Below are 18,197 nucleotides of genomic sequence, written 5' to 3'. Positions count from 1 at the left end.
CAAATATTTTCAAAGGGAAAAAACAAGGGGAAAAAAACTCACATTTTTACATAATTAATATAAATACATAGTTTAAAAATAAATACTTAGACATATTACCTCTTTCCTAACAAAGTACAACTGCCAGCCTAGTAAGTGCATATCTATACAGTCAGCCTGGCAACAAGATGATGCTGTAATAAATACAGGCACTGAGAGAAAAAGCTTAATAAAAAAGCAGCATGTTTTCCAATCTGGCCTTTCAGAAACACCCATTTTCAAAGAGCTTTGGGGCTTTTGGGGATTAAATGCTGACACATCTGTCAGGTTGCCACTGAGCATGTCAAAATTTCCATCATGGTTTGAGTTATGCAACGAAGCTTAGTTATGTTATAGAGATACTGGTAGCACACTTTGTTTTGTTATCAAATTTATATGAAAAGTTACAGGGATTACCTCTGGATTTTCTGACTGCCATTTAAACCAGAGAAGGACCTCAATTTTTAATCTGCTGAATAGAGAGACAGTTTGGAGTGAGTTCTCTATAAAACTTTTGATTCTTCCTTCTGAAAAGACCCATATTGAAACATAATTATATTGCACAGATTTAAGGCCCTAAAAAAAAATTAAAAAAAAAAAATTAAAAATGTAACAACTGATTACAAGCAATTTTGGTTTTATTTAAAGCAGTAGAATTTTCAACTTACATAAGATCTTGTTTTGTTTTGTATGAAATTACAGTCTTAATTCATTAATAAAATTGTGCTGCTCATGTTCACTGTAGTGCCACAGCTATTTAATCTTGATATCCATTTTCACCATAATCTCTGCATTTACATATGTGAGTACTAACCACTGGAACCAGGATTTTAAATATCAAAGGTTCTATTTTTAAGTTGGGAAATTCAAACTAAGAAAAGCAAAACAAGACAGCCATGTGATCTTGTATGTGGTAGCATTCCACAGTCCTCTAGTGTTTCAAATCTACACTAATTAATCTTTCAAAAGAGAATTTTTTTAACTGTAAAGGAAGAGAAACTCATACCATCAGCTGGCTTGAGTAATGTGGGTCTGCAGCCTCCAGCTTAGCAATGCCAGTTAAGTTACTCATGGATCAGTCCTTGTGCTCTCAGGAAGGATAATTTGTTCTGTATGTTCACAATCCCTGACACAACAGGACTCTCTGGTTCTCAGGAATCCTCTCTAATAGCTAAGAACATTGTATACAGGACTGTTCATACACATACCCAATGAGTTGATTTTATTTCTACCCTTCCTTCACAACTGAGTTGCAGGGTTGTTCACAGGAAACTAAATAGGAAATACGACTGATTTGCAGCATGATGTGAACAGATTGTTTATATACCTGTAGAAAATACATAACACATACATATCTCTACCTGCCTTTTAGAAATTACCCCCTTTTATGGTTATAATATATGCTTTCTCTCATGCAGAAGAGGGCCTTTTTTTTTTTTTTTTTCAATAAAGAAAACTCAGTCCACACGATGTAATATGTAAGACAGTGCTATTTAGACAAATGAAGCAGTTAACAAAATTGCAGCACTCTAACCCAACACTGCTCCCAAACAGACAGAGAAGTAGCCAGGGAGACAACCAAGACAGAGAACCTGCTGGTGGAAAGCCCTCCTGTATCATGGAAATACCCTCACCGCATCTGATAAAGCAGACCCAAGCCCATCTGGGCCTTCACTGCTGCCAAATGTTGACTGAGGAGCCTAAAGAAGCTACACACAGACACCAACATGAAATCATAGAGTAAGCATCAGAAAACATGAGAATGTTCCCAGAGAAGCCTGGATGGCTGAAACTATTGCTGGAGAGGAGACACCATGGTCCACTCAGCATTTATCTGCTCCAGTAACTGAGGATTGCATAGCTGAGTTATCTGCCCGCCACATACACTTATTTAACCTGTTTAAAAGTGATGTGGAGAGGTGAACGAGCTCTGAATGCTTTTACACATTTACAGTTGCTGGGAAAAACATTTCCTCAAAATCCATGTGTTCAATATATCCATCTCACTTTGAGTCTGGCCTTCTGAAAGGAAAATTCACAGCCTGGCATCAGGAATGAAGAAACGCAGAGAAAAATCCCTATTGACACATTAAATTAGACATGTTTGCAGGGCTGCCAGAGATAGCAATTACTCTGCTGCAGCTTCTGTGGACGGATTACAGCAGAAAACACTGACTACTACCAGGTAATTCTACCTGCTAATTATTTGGGAAGACTCAGGTACTAAACTGACCTGAGTGTTTTCAAGGATTCGGGGACCCATTAAAGGAAAGAACTTTAAAAAACTACACAGTGATGCTGACAGGAACTCTGGAGCTGTTGAAAATCCATCAAAATTTTTCTTGCAGTATAATGATTGGAGTTTCAGTCAGCCCCAATCCATGCAGGCATTTGCATTTACCAGCAGTTACAACAAAAAGAAATGCATTCATTTTTTGGCGATTTTTTTCTCCTTTAAAATAATGACTATAAAAAGCACCCACAGATCTGGTCCCGATGCATGCTGAGCACTTGAGACACAGCCAGTTTCAGCTGAGGGAGGGTTGGACGATCTTGAAATGCTTCCATTTTGAAACAGGGAGGTTGAACTCGCTCGGTGAAGTCGACATTCAAACGGGGAAGGAGGGAGAAAAACCCAAACAGGGGGGAACCTGCGCAGTTCCATAGTGCCACCTACAGACACCCTCCCCCCATCGCACCCTCCCTGCTCCTCACCGCAAGGCCGAGGGGCCGGTGGCTTCCAGAGGGAAACATCCACCACTTTCACCCAAAATTGCTCCTTCTCAAGAGAAAGTCGAAGTCTGGTGAGGAGGGCACTGATGGGGAGGGGGGGGAACTGCTCCAGCGAGGAGGCGGCGGATGCCAAACCATCAGGAGAGGCTCTGCCCGCCTCGCCTCCCTTCCCCCCTCAGCTGAAACCGAGGGGCAGGAGCTGATGCTGAGGCTCTGCTGCACGTCTGGGCTTCATCCAAGACATATGATCCCTCAGCAGAAAGCGACCAGTGCTCTCGAACAGGGAGCAAATGCAGGTGGCATTCTCCCCCAGTTAATTTCCTTGCCCTACACAGCACCGAAAGCTCTGGTCCATCTCTCTTGAGCCACCATCTCTCCTGAGTTGCTGCACAGAGAGCCTGCTCCAGTACTGCTCTCAAGTCTTGCTGTAGGGGATAAAATAGATTGTCAGAGTCAAATGGGACATTTGAGACAAAAAGGTGATGCCTTGGAATTTTTTTGGTGCCATGCTAGGACATAACCTGCAAAGCTCAGAATTGGGGACTCGAGTTGCAAACAACTTTTTATTGTGACAATAACCTGCCTGCAACCCTGCTGACAAAGAATGCTCTGGTCAGAAAATCCTCTTTTCTTTGGCAGCTATTTGCAAAAATGACGAGGCTGTTGGGTGTCCAAAAAGAAACCCAGACCAAGATGCAAAGATTTTTCCATCATGAAAGATCATGGCTCTGCATGCAGTCACCAAGACAGGAAAAGGATCAGAAAGAAAAAGGAAGCTTTCTATAGAGAAATCTGATTCTGCCACCACTTTCCCCAGCACACTCCCCCCGTGGGGGATTGGAGTCACCTATCAGACAATAAACTGGGCAGAGGTGTCACGGTCAGGAGCAGCATGTAACAAACATTATAGACTCACAGCTAACTTCTCATCTCTTTGCAGCATTTCTTTTAGTGGCTTCTACAGCACAAAGGAGAGTAGAAAAATCTGATAGAGCTCCAATACACAGGCAAAGCCCAGATAATCCAGGACCCACACAGTCCACATTACGCATCTGAAAATTCAAATCTCTACCACTGAGACAACCTGCCATTTGTCATTCTGTAAGAAATTGGGTATAATTAAATACTGCTAGAGATGCAAGGGAAGCTGTGTTATTTCCTGTGAGGGGAAAAAGGTGACTTAGAGGTTTTTAATATTATAGTTATTGCTTTTCAGAAACTCTCCTCAGGAAACGTTGGAAAATCCCTCCTCTCCAAATAGACAAGCCTAAAATTACAGATTCATTAAATCAGTGTGTGGGTAAGAAGCTCCTTCATATAGTATCAGTATGTTTGAAACAGAGAAAACACAAACTCCTTTCATCTGCTGAGGATGAGAAATCTATAACGAAAAAGGGAATATATAAACAAAGCATTCTGCTCTTTGGCACAGCTTTTGCTGTCAAAACTTCCTCCTGCTCAGGGTACCTTTTCCCTATCCTACCTGCATCTAAACTATCACTATCCCAACCTGTTATTTCAGTGTTGTGTTAAGCACTTAAGGGTTTACTTATTTAGTAAGCAGTGACACCACCAACCCTCCAGCTTGACATGGAAAACATCTGATCAAGGCTCTGCAAAAGAATTTCATCCACTAGGCAGCTGCCTAACATGAGAAAATATTCTTTGCAAAATTCGTGTCATCACACACTTCTGAACAAAAATATTCTCTTTATCATACCAAACAAAAAGTCTGCTGATCTTGTTTTGAGAACATAACATACATGTAATTATTAAGAACAGTGCAGCAGGGACATTAAATAAACAAGGCCCACAGACCAAACCAGTTGAAAATTACTAGATATATCCAGTTTAAGTCAATCTGGTTATCTGCTAGATAGTGCAACTAAACAAAATGAGCAGGGAAGTAAACACTTTCATAAAACCACTGCACTAATTTATCTATTTCATCAGACTAATCTAATTTATCTGAGGCCATAAACAACACAAAAAATGTGAGCTTCTCATGCGTTTCCTCAAATAATATGCTGCCATGTCTGTGACTGCCACAACTCTCGGCCATATTCCACCAGACTTTCACAAATATTACCATTACAAACTATTTTTTTCTCCTCCAGGCTTCACTTATTCTTCTGTAAAACAAGCAGCTACTATCAACATGCTAGTTCTCCAGCTAGAAAGGGAACCAGGTGTCCAAATCAGGGCTCAGTGGAAGCTGATAATTATGTACGTCTACAGATTCCCTGGTTTAGCAGATCCGTGCTGCCTCCCAAGCCAGCACATAATTCTTGATAATGAGGCACAGAGGTAGCAGCTGCCCTCTGGCTCTCTACTTCTGCAGAGGTGCAAACCTCTTTATGGCAGCTTTGTTAAAGCTGGATTTTAAGGGTTTCTTGCCTGTGACTATACCTTGCTTCAACACAGTGCTTAGATGTATAAGCTATTTTAAACAAGACAACAGTCCTCCTGTAAACAAAGGTCCAATGGGCTTCAAGTTAAATATGCACTTGGGGCCCCTCCTGTTGCTTTTTTTTTGTAGTTCTCTAGAAGATTACTGCAGTTGCAGTACACTGCACATGCAGCAAGCTGATCTCAGACTACAGAGATATGCTCAGAAAACTCAGAAGTATCATCTTGACACATCTGTGAATACAGGACAGGCAAACGGGTTTCCCTAAGTGTTACACCAAGTTCCAGCAGTAATTTTCCCTATGACTGTGAGAAAATAATTTTGTTTCTAGTCTCTGTTGCCAATATATAAAAAGGGACTAGTATTTGCATAACAACATTTCACCAGCTCATGGAATATTGCAAACATTAATGCCCACAAAGCACAACGAGGAGCCTGGTAAGACTTACTATTCCTACTCCAAGCCCACCCCCAGTGGCTCATTAGCTCATTAGTTGACTTTACAGTTATAAGTGCAATTTTCCACATGGGCCGCCTCCTAGGGAAAACAGATGGTGAGAAAGAGCATTCCTTCCCCTTACCACCATCCCTCCAAATCAGTAACTTCTCCATTTTGACAGGTATTTTCCCACCATTAAAATTTACCTTCATAAAAAGAAAAAAGTATTGATGTGGTTTGAACAAACAAATTGCGATACATGGGAGAAAATAGCATGTTGGGAAAAAAAGGGACATTTGTAGAAAATTGCATTTGTATCCTTGCTCCTTTTTTTTCCCCCCTTTCTTCCAGAAAGACTGCTAATGTTAGGGACATATTTGGTCAGCGGTTCCACTTGACTGCAAAGCAGTACTATACACCAGATGACATGTTATCATTTTTATATATGTAGTTGGTTTATATATGTTCTAAACTTTCCCAATTTTGTTCTCACAGACAGGCAAGAATGCAAAAGAATTGAAATGCATAGTCAGTTCCAACAGTACAATTCTGTCTCTTACACAGATCAAATAAAACCGTGTCATATATGGATACTTTACCGAATCCATGGAGAGCTTTCTCTGTTCCACATTGTGGTAGTGGTTCTAAAGCCAAGGAGGGAAAATAAAGCTTCATGGATCCTTTTCTCTCAATGCAATAATATTTATCTGTGAGGTAAAACCACATATGGATCATTGGATCCTATTTTCTCATGCCATAGGGATGTTGATTTAGATAAAGCCATGAAGACAAAGCTTCTTCCTACAGCACTGGCACAAAATATTCTTAAAAGACATTAAAAGTGGGGACCAACTATTTGTGAAAGGTAGAGACGTTTTCCCCAGTGTCACCCATGTTTCATAGCTATATCTGTTTGTGTTGTGATGGATTTAAAGGTATTCTTGAAAGACAAAGGATCAGGTATTTTGTTTGCAAAATCTATTCCATGGCTTTCAGTAAATACTGAAACCTCTGAATGGAAAAGGATGCAAAAGGAGCATCACTGACCTGACACTCCAGAAACTCTTTCCCCCCAGCTGCCCTGCACACATGCAGAAGCACACACACTGTAATGAACTGGCTAGCTCTTTAATAACAGCTGATTTATATAAACTACAACAGTTTCTACCGAGTTAAATGTATTTATAACACACTGCAACATATAAATATGCAGCAGGAGGGGACCCCATGCTTTGCAGGTCTTTTGATCATGCACTGTGTTTATTGTCACTCATTCTGAAATTAGAAGCCAAAGTAGAAGGGAGTTCAATCACAGTAACCCTACCTCATGGTGGTTTCAGAGAGCGCCCTCCAGCAAAATGCCTAATTAGCAGCATTTTCTGATGATTTGGGGCACCCAACTTTAGACAATCTGTGTCTGATTTCCAGAAATGCTGAACATTCAGAGCTCACATTGGATCAGCAGCAGCACAAGGTTGCTCAGCCTGGCAAGGCAGAGATGCTCCAGCAGAGCAGGTATTACAGGACACATCTGGGTGGTTACCTCAGTCTGCACGCACACGGAGCAGCAGCAGAAAATGTTACACATTGCCCAATTCCTTCAGCATAAAATTAAGGTTTTGGTTAACAGACAGGCAAAATGAAAAGGAAATTCCTGGTTTTTATTTGAACTGTTGTTTTTGAAGATTGTGACATCTGTTGGTATGCATTTGTTATAGAGTTGTTATTAGTCATTATTAGTCATTAACGACTAGTCATTAGTCATTTATTTTGCTGTGTACTTGATATATTTTCAGTTGTTCTTAATTTCTATTTATTTCCCTCAAATTCCTTACATACAGAATTGTTATTTTACAATCATAAGGTAATCATACCCAGGCAATACTTGAAAATATTCTTTAAGCAAGAATGAAACTGAAAAGATTTAAGTAAATGTAAAAAAAAAAAAAAAAAGCCTCAATAATGAAATAAAAGGCTATGGGAAGATCACCTATATGCCTCCAGCACTTCGCAGAAAAAAATATTCTTTCCTTTTTTTGTCAGGAAAAGAGCAAACAAGGTGTTAGGATGGCTATAAGAAGATCACAGAACAAAAATGGTCACATTTTCTTTACTCTGAGTACCACAGGACAGATACAATATTTATATAGCCAAGTTTCTATCCTTATACAAGTCAGGGAAGAAAGTGGTTGGTCTAGAGAGTTTCGCAACATTTTTCTGTCGAAGGGGTAATTTTTGTTTTTTGAATACTGAGTGAATGGTGATTTTGCTTTATGGCTGCCTTTGCAGCTGCTGGCTATGCAGCTGATGTGACTGTCATAGATAGGAAGACATTGCACTGATATATTTTAATAAAGGCAGCAAGAATCCTAGGGCTGACCCAAACAAAAATTATGTCATGTTTGCATAGATTTCAAATCACATTTGAATTAAAATGCTTGCAATTACTTAACTGCATTTTTACTTTTTGGCTACAGGGTGATGTAGGCACAGCCTTAAAATAGACCCAGTAGGGGGGAAGCAGACATCAAACCCTCTAATGGTGATCTCCAACTGAGAACTATTTGAACTGTTCCAGACATGTGCGTGTGGGAAAGTGAGACAAGCGTCCAAATTTAGACAACTGTTACTAAAGCTAGAGTTTATCTAGCAAGAGTTACTGCTTTAAAGGCAAACATTCCCAGTCCATGCAAGTAAGTGGACACTAAGGTACCAGAAGGGATTGTTCTGAATTCCTGTGAGCATAAACTACTCCAATTAAACATTTTGCACAGGGAAAATTTTAGTTCATTGAGACAAATTTCATCGCTGCAGCAAGTGACTGGAAGAGTGGTTGTATCCTCCACAAATAAACAATATCCTCTGTGCCCACTGCAATATGCTGTTACCAGGTAAACCCTTTTAATCTCCACAGAAGTGGTAACAAAGATAAACAGCATTGCCCTCTCCAGTAAGTAACAAAATAGGAAGGTAGCAGCTCCCAGTTATTAATTTCTTCCACTCAAGAATTATGAAGAGGAAATAAGACTGTAAATTGTACAGCCAGCCCAGGAAGCTCAGTTCAGAGGCCCATCAGGTTGCTGGTGGGGCCATGGTGTGACTTGTTAAGAATCTTTAGAGGATTCTTGAGGAGGAATTACAGGATGAGAGGGGCAACTTCTCCAGGCAATTCACAGCCCAGAGGCATCTGGCAGCTTCTCATTCCCCTATATTATAAACATTCTTCATAAACATGCCTACTCAATCATAAGGGGTTTTCTCATGAGTTGCCCCTAGAGGCTGTTCCTTGCTTAGAGAGCAAGAGTATGGAGAAGGTACCCATTCCACAGAGTTGCCACTGCCCACACATGAATTCAGTCACATAGATACTGAAATAGAGCAGTCAGGGTCATGTACAGAAGATAAGGATTTCCAGCCAGAAATATCCAGCAGACAAAAGCAAATGTGATCACTACAGAAACCTTAAGTAACGTGAGGGGTACCCTTCACATGTCTGTCCCTTCTTGCTAGCAGCAAAATACCCATATGAGTGAATCTTTCTTTCAATAAAATCAACCTCTGTTACTCTGCTCAAATGAGCAGTGTGGTGTTGCTCCATAATTTCAGAGGAGCAAAGTCAGTCCTAGGGCAGGATCAGGATCTTCAGGTTCAAAGTTGACAGAAATGCAGACAAACTCTGCTGCAACAGTGCTGGTCTGGGATAGTGCCAGCCCTTGCCTTGAGAACTGCTTCAACCCAAGGAATTAATGTGATACTTGATATCAGTATCACAGAGGTTAAAGAAGCAGGTCAACTTAATTGGGAGGCAGCAAAATATTCTACTATGTTGCTACTACAATTATTAAAATGAGAGCTTGGATTTCACATTAGCAACTATGATCTGAAGCAAAAAACAAAGGATGTACAGTATCATACTCCATACTGAACATTCAGGAACTGTGAAGAGAAGGGAAAATCCAGCCTTCATTGCTGGGGAAAGTTATAAAAAATTCAGAACTACTTAATAATTTACACAGTCGGACCACTGACCTTAAAAGTTGTGTTAAAAAATTAAGAACCTCAAAGAAAATTTATTAAAAAAATACAGGCTGTACTCAAAATACATTATTTGTTCCCCAAAATTATTACTCATGGCTGAATTTAATAGCAATTTACATATTAACCCAATTAGATGTACAAGTAAATGTGATCAGACCTGAGAACTTCAGAGCACAGAGAGGCAGCATCAAGCTGAGGCAGTGAGAGAGTGTGACAGCTACAGAAGCAGCCTGGCTGTGGCACCAACAACTCTGTGCTCAGCTGCTGGCCAGCATAATACTGAGGACATTTGCAGCCTGGCAAAATACTTATTGAGAAATTCATCTGAATTTAGATTTCATTATAAATGAGACAACAACACCCTTCTCCATCACACCTCATGTATTAAAAATTGTCTCGAAGCACAGGATTCTTCCGCTCCATCTTATTACCTCTAATCTATTCACCACACTTCAGCAATGATTTTAGAGACATGGTTTATGATCTGAAGCCTGGTACAAACAAGGATGTGTTTGCTAACAGTGACTAACATGGCTTTCAGGGCAATAAGCGTTAACATGCTACCTGAACAAAATTCAAGACACAATTAAAAGTGAAGAGGATATTCTTGACATCTCATTAAAACTGTTTTACAGATTTATTCATACAGAATATTGGTACTTTGGTCGGTTGGCCAGTGAGTAATTCATAAATCTGCAAAGCACTTCATTCACTGCAAAGAAATAAGTTGAGGTCTGTTATTTTTCTGTAAACACTGTGCAGATAGCAAGCCCTGTAACTTTTTGGGTTTCAGGAAAAAAGAAAAAAAAAAAAAAAGAACATAAAAGAAAAAGAAAGCTGTGTTAACCTGCATGCATGATGGGAAGTGTATCTTTGATTGTCAAGTGCTGAAAATATCTTGCTCATTTTGCCTTGACTCAGGAAGTGCTCTTTGATCTCAAAATTGCTGATGCTAAAAAAAGAGCATTGTCTTTAAAAGAGCAAAGCAGACAGTACTATAAAATAATGAGCTGGGAAAATTCTTAAGCCTTTTACATAATATAACCTCTCACTGTACTGAGGAAGATTCCCTCAAGGCCCAGCATAGCTCTTTACTTTTATTTTGGCTTAAACAGGCAAACACCATAGTATCAATTAAAGAGGCTACTTATTTACTAAGCATTCAAAGTCTACAGCAGTTAAGAGGATTAATTGTCTTCATGTGTATAAAATTTAAACATAAGAGATTAAAGACAAACCAACCTGGTCACACACAACTAACTTCAATTAACCTATCTGCACTCCTTAAGCAGTTTTGTTAATAAGCACAGACCACTGGTCCCAATTCAAATCCTGATCCTGCAACAAGTTTTCTCCATATGAACTGTGAAAGAGGGAAGGCTGTCAAAACAAAACTTCAGAAGGGAAAAAAAAATTAGAATTCCTGGAATGAAGCAGCAACTGCAATAGTGTGTGGAGATATCTATAGCCACCTTTAGAAACTACAAGCATTTAAGCATCCAAACACTGGAAGCAATTTTACTTTAACCCGAAATTTGAAAATCACTCTGCTAATGATAGGACAGGAAACTATCCAATGTTACAAACTATGGCTGCCCCATTCATTTCTAGTGATTTACGTCTATCACATTAAACATTCCAAAATGGGGACTTGAACCATTTTATCCTTACATAATTAAATTAATGCCAGTCTTGAGCTTCAGCTCTGCCATGTTCTTCCTGACCTTCCCTGCATAGGAGACTTCAGCAGTATTCAGGCTTGTATAGTACATACTTGCCAGTATTGGATCTCAGTATGAAAATAAAGTCCATCTCTTCTTAGAGATAGCTTTTTCACAACAAAATGCTAATTTTAAATCTTCCTGTGCTGTACTACTTGCAACCATTGCTATGGTAAAGTGCTGGGAGAGTGGGGGAGGGAAGCAAGGCACTTCAAGTGTTGTAACCAAGGAGTTTGCTTATTTACCCAGACTGTAGAGGATTTGGCCATAACAAATGCAAGAAATTTCATTAAGGATAAGAACAACACTTTCTTCCTGTAAAAGTAATTGGACACTGGAACACATTGCTCAGAAAAACTGCAGTATCTCCATCGCTGGAAATGTTCAAAACGCAGCTGGACGGAGCTTCCAAGAACCCACCCTGGCTGCCCCTGCTCTGAGCAGGAAAGTTGCACCGGGGAACTCCAGAGGTCCCTGCCTACCCCACCTTCTCTGATTCTGTGACAACAGTTAAAAACAGTGACACCCCCTGCTTCTGGTCTCCGTGAACATGCTTTGGTCACCAGAGTAACAACAGCACCACAAAACCTCTGTAACTCACCACGGTGTGGATGTTGGCATAGTACCCAGTTTCTGATACTCCTGATCCCTTCTGATTTCAAATCACAGCACATCTTCAAACAACCTCCCAAAAATACCACTATGCAAGTCCCACATTCAACACAAGATGTGATAGGGGTTTTATTAAAAAAAAAAAAAAAAAAAAAAAAAAAAAAAAAAAAAAAAAACCAAATAGAAGCAGATACCATTGACAGCCATCATCCCAATAAACAGCAGGGTAATTACATGAAAATTAGGTAAAAAAGTCACATAGCAAAATTAAATCTAGTATCTCTAGTTTTCCTGATTAATAGTTCACTAGAAGGGTTCTTGAGATAATACTAATTTTAACCAGTGGGTTCATTTGCAAAAGTATCTATTCAGAAATATTTTTCCTGCTCTTAGTCCTGCTAGCCCTGTGCAGGTACTCACCTCAGCCAGCTGCACAGGACTGTACATTTTACTCCTCCTTCTGAGCTGCCAGCAGAATTACTGACTAATATCACTAATTTCCAACCCATTACACCTGCACAAACCCACAGGCTCTTCCTACATGCAAGCAATCTCAGAATTTGGCCTAGTGAATCTTTACTGCTGGTGATGGCACACAAAAAAACAACACACAGAAATTGTGTAGAATTGCCAGTTCAGAAGGGTACACCTGGCTCTTGCACCTCCTCTCCCCTGGAGCCAGGCTTTTCCTTCTGCACACCCTTCCTACCAGCAGGTCATCTAACTCTAGGTACCTGGAGAAACTCACATCTCTAGATTAGAAGCACTGTTTGGTTGGGTTTTTTTAATTAAGTTAAATTAAAATAGGTCTTTTGAATAGCTATTGATAGGAGCAGGTTCATATCTCTCTTCTAGGTAGCTGTTCCAATGTCTGGTCTCAAGTGTCCCTTTTTGGGCATAGGAACAATTAGTTCATTTGTAAAAAACAGTTTAAATGGAAGAAACTGTATGTAAGCTCTCCTGCAACATTTTATAGCCAGGCAGCTGACTGCATGATTTCTGGGCATCTAAATTTTGGATGTAGAAAGATAACAGTGAATCTAATTGAGGACAGATGGGCCATGGCACACTGCAGCAGTTTCCCAGTGATTGCAACCTTTCTGCTAATAAATAAATGCAGTAAACCTGTGAAGGTTCTTCAAAATAAAAGGGGTTATATATCCAATGGAATATAGGCATAAGACAGAGGAGCAGTCTAGGGAAATCTTCCTTTAATTTCCCTAAATGTTGAGGTACAAAGTGTTGGGTTTTTTCCCCATTTTCAGGGGAACAGGATGATACATGGTCTGAAGGCACTGTGCCTGCATGTCCCCATGTCATTCAGCTTTATCTACTCTAGAAATCCTTGGTTGAAGTTGCTTTTTTAAAGGTCTCCTCAGCAACCAAAGCAACAAAACACAACCCTTAGATTTATTATAAAATATTGCGTGTGGTAACATCTGGAAATGCTGATTCTAGAATCAGGAAACTGGTTTATTGTTTGTGTTGTTTTCAAATGCAGAGCTTCAACAATGTAACAAACAGCTCACACAAATATAAACAGTACCAAGTTACAGCCACTCTCTTTTTCTTTATTTGCAAACTCTCCTGAAGAGAGAAAAAACTCAGGATCCAGAACTTAAAAAAAAAATTTTTGACAAGTCAAGTCTTGATTTTTTTTGTCACAACTTTAAACTCAGTCAGGGAGGTAAGGCCTTATGTGTTACCTAAGCTACATCAAAATGTACTTCAGAATTAAAAGGGATATAAGTAATTGTCATGTAAAAATTACACAGGCAAAAATACACTTACTGAGTTATAACACCTTTCCCAAACAACTATGTGTTTAGACAGAAACAATATGACAGTAGAAGTTGAACAGTGATGTTTCACAGTGTCACAGTCACATTTTGAGAAATGCAGCCAGCTGTGACTACTGGGCATTCACCAAGCAAAACCAGCTGGGTTTGAGTAAAGATCCTAATAGGAACAGTTGATTGACCCAAAACTAAGTTATGTGGTGATTTGTCAGTTTAATGCCCCTCTGCAGCAAAGCCATTTCACACTTGGCTGAAATGCCTGCATGGTCCCTACCAGAACAAGGTATCTGGACACCTTCTAATCCTCACCATGCAACACTGATGTGACCAGGGCTGTTGCTACTGTATTTACAAGTGGAGAGTAGAGGTGCAGAGAAATGAAGGGCTTGATCCACAAGAGCATCCTTCGTGGAGAATGCTGGGACGCACAACTCCCACCCAATGGGAGTCCTGGGTGCTCCCTGCAACACTGGCACCAGTGGGAAGGTCCCAGCAGCTACAGGTGAGAGGCAGGGGAAAGGGGCCAGGATGTGTGCCCAAGGGAAATGATCTGGTCCAGAGACACCTATCAAAAACACAGAGCTAGGCTCCATTTCTTCACCTGCAAAAGCTCACTGCTGCTTCATATATCTTAAAAAAAAAAAATAAAAAATAAAAATAAAAATAAAAAGACTGCTAAACCAAAACCAGCCTCACAGCCTTGGGTAAGCATTCAAACCATCACAGTGAGGCACAAATCAAAACCTCACTCCACCAAACTATTGCTAAGTATGAGATGTTTCTTTCCTGTTGAAAGTCCTCTGCTTGATATAAGTAATGTTCATAATGAGATAAAATACTTAACCCTCAGCTCAGTACCTAACATATTATCCTAAGATGCCAGAGACCCAAATTTAAATTCATACTCAAAGTAAAAAAAAAAAAAACAAAAACACCAAAAAACCAAAAAAACCAAACACAACAGAATTTTCCTCACTCTGGGGGGCAAGTGTTCCGATCAGAACACCTCAGCTTGCCATAGCTTCTTTGCTCTTGTTTTCAGCTGCCTTGTGCATGAGCAGCATTCAGCTGCTGTCAGCTGGGGAAGTGTCTCTGCGATTCAGCTTTTGTCTATCACCTCGCAGAGCTCTGGCTTCAAGTGAAGGCTTCAAACAAATGGCTGGCTATGAGGTGTTCCTCACTGGTGGAGGTAGCAAGGGTTGGATGATTTTAAAAATGTCATTGGTACTTGAAAGGCAAATCTAGTGCCTAAGGGTTTACATGGCTGTTCAAGTACATTTGAGGATCTAAGCCCAAGTTATCATTTTAAAAAGTCATGAAGAAAGAGTCGGAGCCTTCAAAAACCAAAGCACTTTAATCACAGCCTCTTATTTTTCTTTAGTATATTGTACATGGGAGCAGAGGGTGTATCTGTAATTTTAGAAATACAGCACAACTGAGCAGACCCCTCACCCTGTTACATACTGCAGGGCTGAAGCCTACGGTGTTCCTTAAACTGGTTAAGCTTATCTGGTAGAGGGTTCCCAGCAATGAAAAAAAACAAAAGTATTAGGCTTAAGGGCACATCAACTAAATTAATCTGACCAAAATAGCTGAGGAAGAACATACAATAGAGGTTTTGTAACAGCCCTCCGTGCAGGCACTCTGCTCCCCAGTAACAGCTATTTTGTTTCAGAGCAATTCAGACAGTAACAAAAGGACAGGCACACAGAATAAACCACTAATTCTGGAATGGAATGGCTCCATGAAAAGATAAACCCTTCCTTCTGAAAACCCTTATTATTTGACAGTAAAATTAACATCAAGGAAACCAACTGAGGTTTCACTTGCTTTAGCCAGCCTGAAAAGCAAAGAGTAACTTCTTCCGTGTTCTGCCTTCTTTTAGAGGCCTGAACAGTCACAGTCAGCTAGGAGCCCCCAGAGTTGCCTGAACTGCAACATTTACACCATAATGCTGATTTCATTCCCAGGCTCTGTTGGGATGTGGGTCTGAAATCTATTACCCAATCTGAATCTATTACCCAATCAGTATTAGAGGAATACACACGCTATGGGACAATATAGTATTAAGTTAGAATGTTAATTTGAGACATCAAGCTACCCTCAACATACACAAAGTAATAAATTAAGAAGAAAAAAGAAAAAAAAAAAAAGAAAAGAAAAGAAAAAAAGGATAGAGAGGTGGTAATTTGAAAGTAATCAATTCTCCACAAGAAAAAGAGAGGAAGTAGAGAGGAAGCCTGACCCCATAAGAAGAGGCCATCCTTAGGCAGCACTGTAATCTATACAAAAGTTCTCATCCATAATGCCACTTAAAGAACAAGGACCTTTTTTTTAACCTTGTCTTTCACATGTGCTATACTGGCAGAACTACTTTAACCTCCAAGTCTTTGTTTCTAATCTACATTTCTTGTCTGTCCTCTCATTTTTATCTTACATTTTATGTGTATAGAGCTGGTATATAAAGAACCTTAGCCTGACCAGAACTAAAAATCATTGAAAAAGAGATCACTGCATTGTGGGATTAGTCTGTTGAAAATTCTTTTTTTAAAAAAAAAAAAATTGCAAAAAATGTAGAAACTGGCCATGTGTAAACTCAAGGTTAGCTGCTGCATGAAAGAGGCAGACGGGTTTGTGTCATCAAAGAAGAGATTATTAGTTTCTCATTCCCAGAGTATCATTTCACAAATCATTGATAACATCACCAGGTGATATATCAAGTCAGTTCACATTTCAAAGAAAAAACCCCAAATAATTGCCTTACTAAAAATTATGAGCATAAAATCTAGAAATCAATGTGTTGTTTTATCAAAACAAGCAACATTTTCCAAAGATGTTTTAGGTGTTCTTATGCTTTTTAAAGCACTATTTTTCATCTACACATGTAACACCACATTGCACTCTTGCAAAAGTAAAAAATCCCAAATAAGTCAGCTTCTCTTTCTCAACCTTTCCTTCCTATCAGTTTGGATGCAATTTCAGATCCAAGTCCCATGTAAGAGTACACGATACGACTTTGTGAATTATGCAGAACACAAATTTATGGCAAATGATGCAGCAGTCACACGCCCTGGGATGTCGATTACCCACACCTCAGTTACCTTGCTAGCTGAAATAAGGTTGTGTGCTGCTATATCCAACTATCAGGGGAACTTATTTAACATGATTAACTGAAACCTTGATCCTCCAAATTCGTGTTCCCTCTGACATTTGGATTATTAAAGCTATAACTGCTCTGAAAAAGAAAAGGCTAAAATGAGCTAAGAGGAAAAGACTATTATAATGACTTTGTTATTTTAAAAAGAACACCAGGTGCTTATCCAGGCAAGTAGAAGACAGAGTCCTGCTCTTTGAATGGCCTGTGGTGTACTCAGCCCCAATGCTCAAAGGCACAGAAAGTCCTGAGACGAAGGAGTACCAGAGTTACAGTAATGTGATTACACGGTTGCATAGTTAAGGAATGTGAAAATCTTGATGGTTCAGTTGCAAGTCTGCTGGTCATTTTGGGTATGTAATTATTATTGATTTACTTCTTCATAGAATCTCAGAGAAAGCATGGAAAAAAGATTTGAATGAGAAGATCCAGATATAAATGCAGATTTTAAGTGGTGTTTTCACTTGGCATTAATTATTTTAATGGTATTTTAAAATCTGTTTTCTAAGATACCATTTTTTTTCCTCTTGACTTCCAGTTACCATGTACCCTGCTTTAGCACAATAAAGCGATTGAGTGTGGAATGGACACTGAAGGCAAAGCCTCCATAAAAGAGCAGCATGCTTTTCAATCTGGCCTTTTAAAACATCCACTATCAGAGGGCTTTGGAGGTTTAAGGGATTAGATACCATGACACATCTGTCAGATTATTATGTAAGAAAACTCTCCTGCTGTTTTCTGTGGGTAGAAAGTCTGCTACGGAATATGTAAAAATAGTTTTTAAAACAAAACCACACAAAATAGGCAGTATTTCAGTTTCTTCAAAGTGTGTTTTCCTGGGGAAAAAAACAAACCCAAAAACAAAAAAATTCTTTTTCTTGGCCTAAAAACAAGTTATATTTAGTGTTCAGACTGCAGGCTTGTATCTGAATATGGATTAGCAGAATACACATGCTTTTGCTGTTCACAACAGAGATTATGCAAAAATACTAGGATTTGTAGGTTGGTCTAACTTAGCTGTAATTCACAGAGCCAGGAATCACCAGCAGCATGCAGAGAATAGCAGTGAAATATGAAATGATAATTCATTACATTTTAGCTATATGCTTTAAAGAGTTTAAATGACTGCCAATCTTAGGAGGTTTTTCCATGTAAAAAGCCAAAATAATTTCATTAAAAATACTTAATATCATCCTACTGTTTTGATTCAGTGACACAGTTACATCTTGTCAATGGTGTGGCAGCAGTGTCCTGCTGCTGAGGGCACTGCAGA

Source organism: Calypte anna, chromosome 8, assembly GCF_003957555.1.
Source record: "Calypte anna isolate BGI_N300 chromosome 8, bCalAnn1_v1.p, whole genome shotgun sequence".
Classification (NCBI taxonomy): domain Eukaryota; kingdom Metazoa; phylum Chordata; class Aves; order Apodiformes; family Trochilidae; genus Calypte; species Calypte anna.
The sequence above is the reverse complement of the archived record's forward strand: the minus strand, read 5'-3'. Positions refer to the sequence as shown.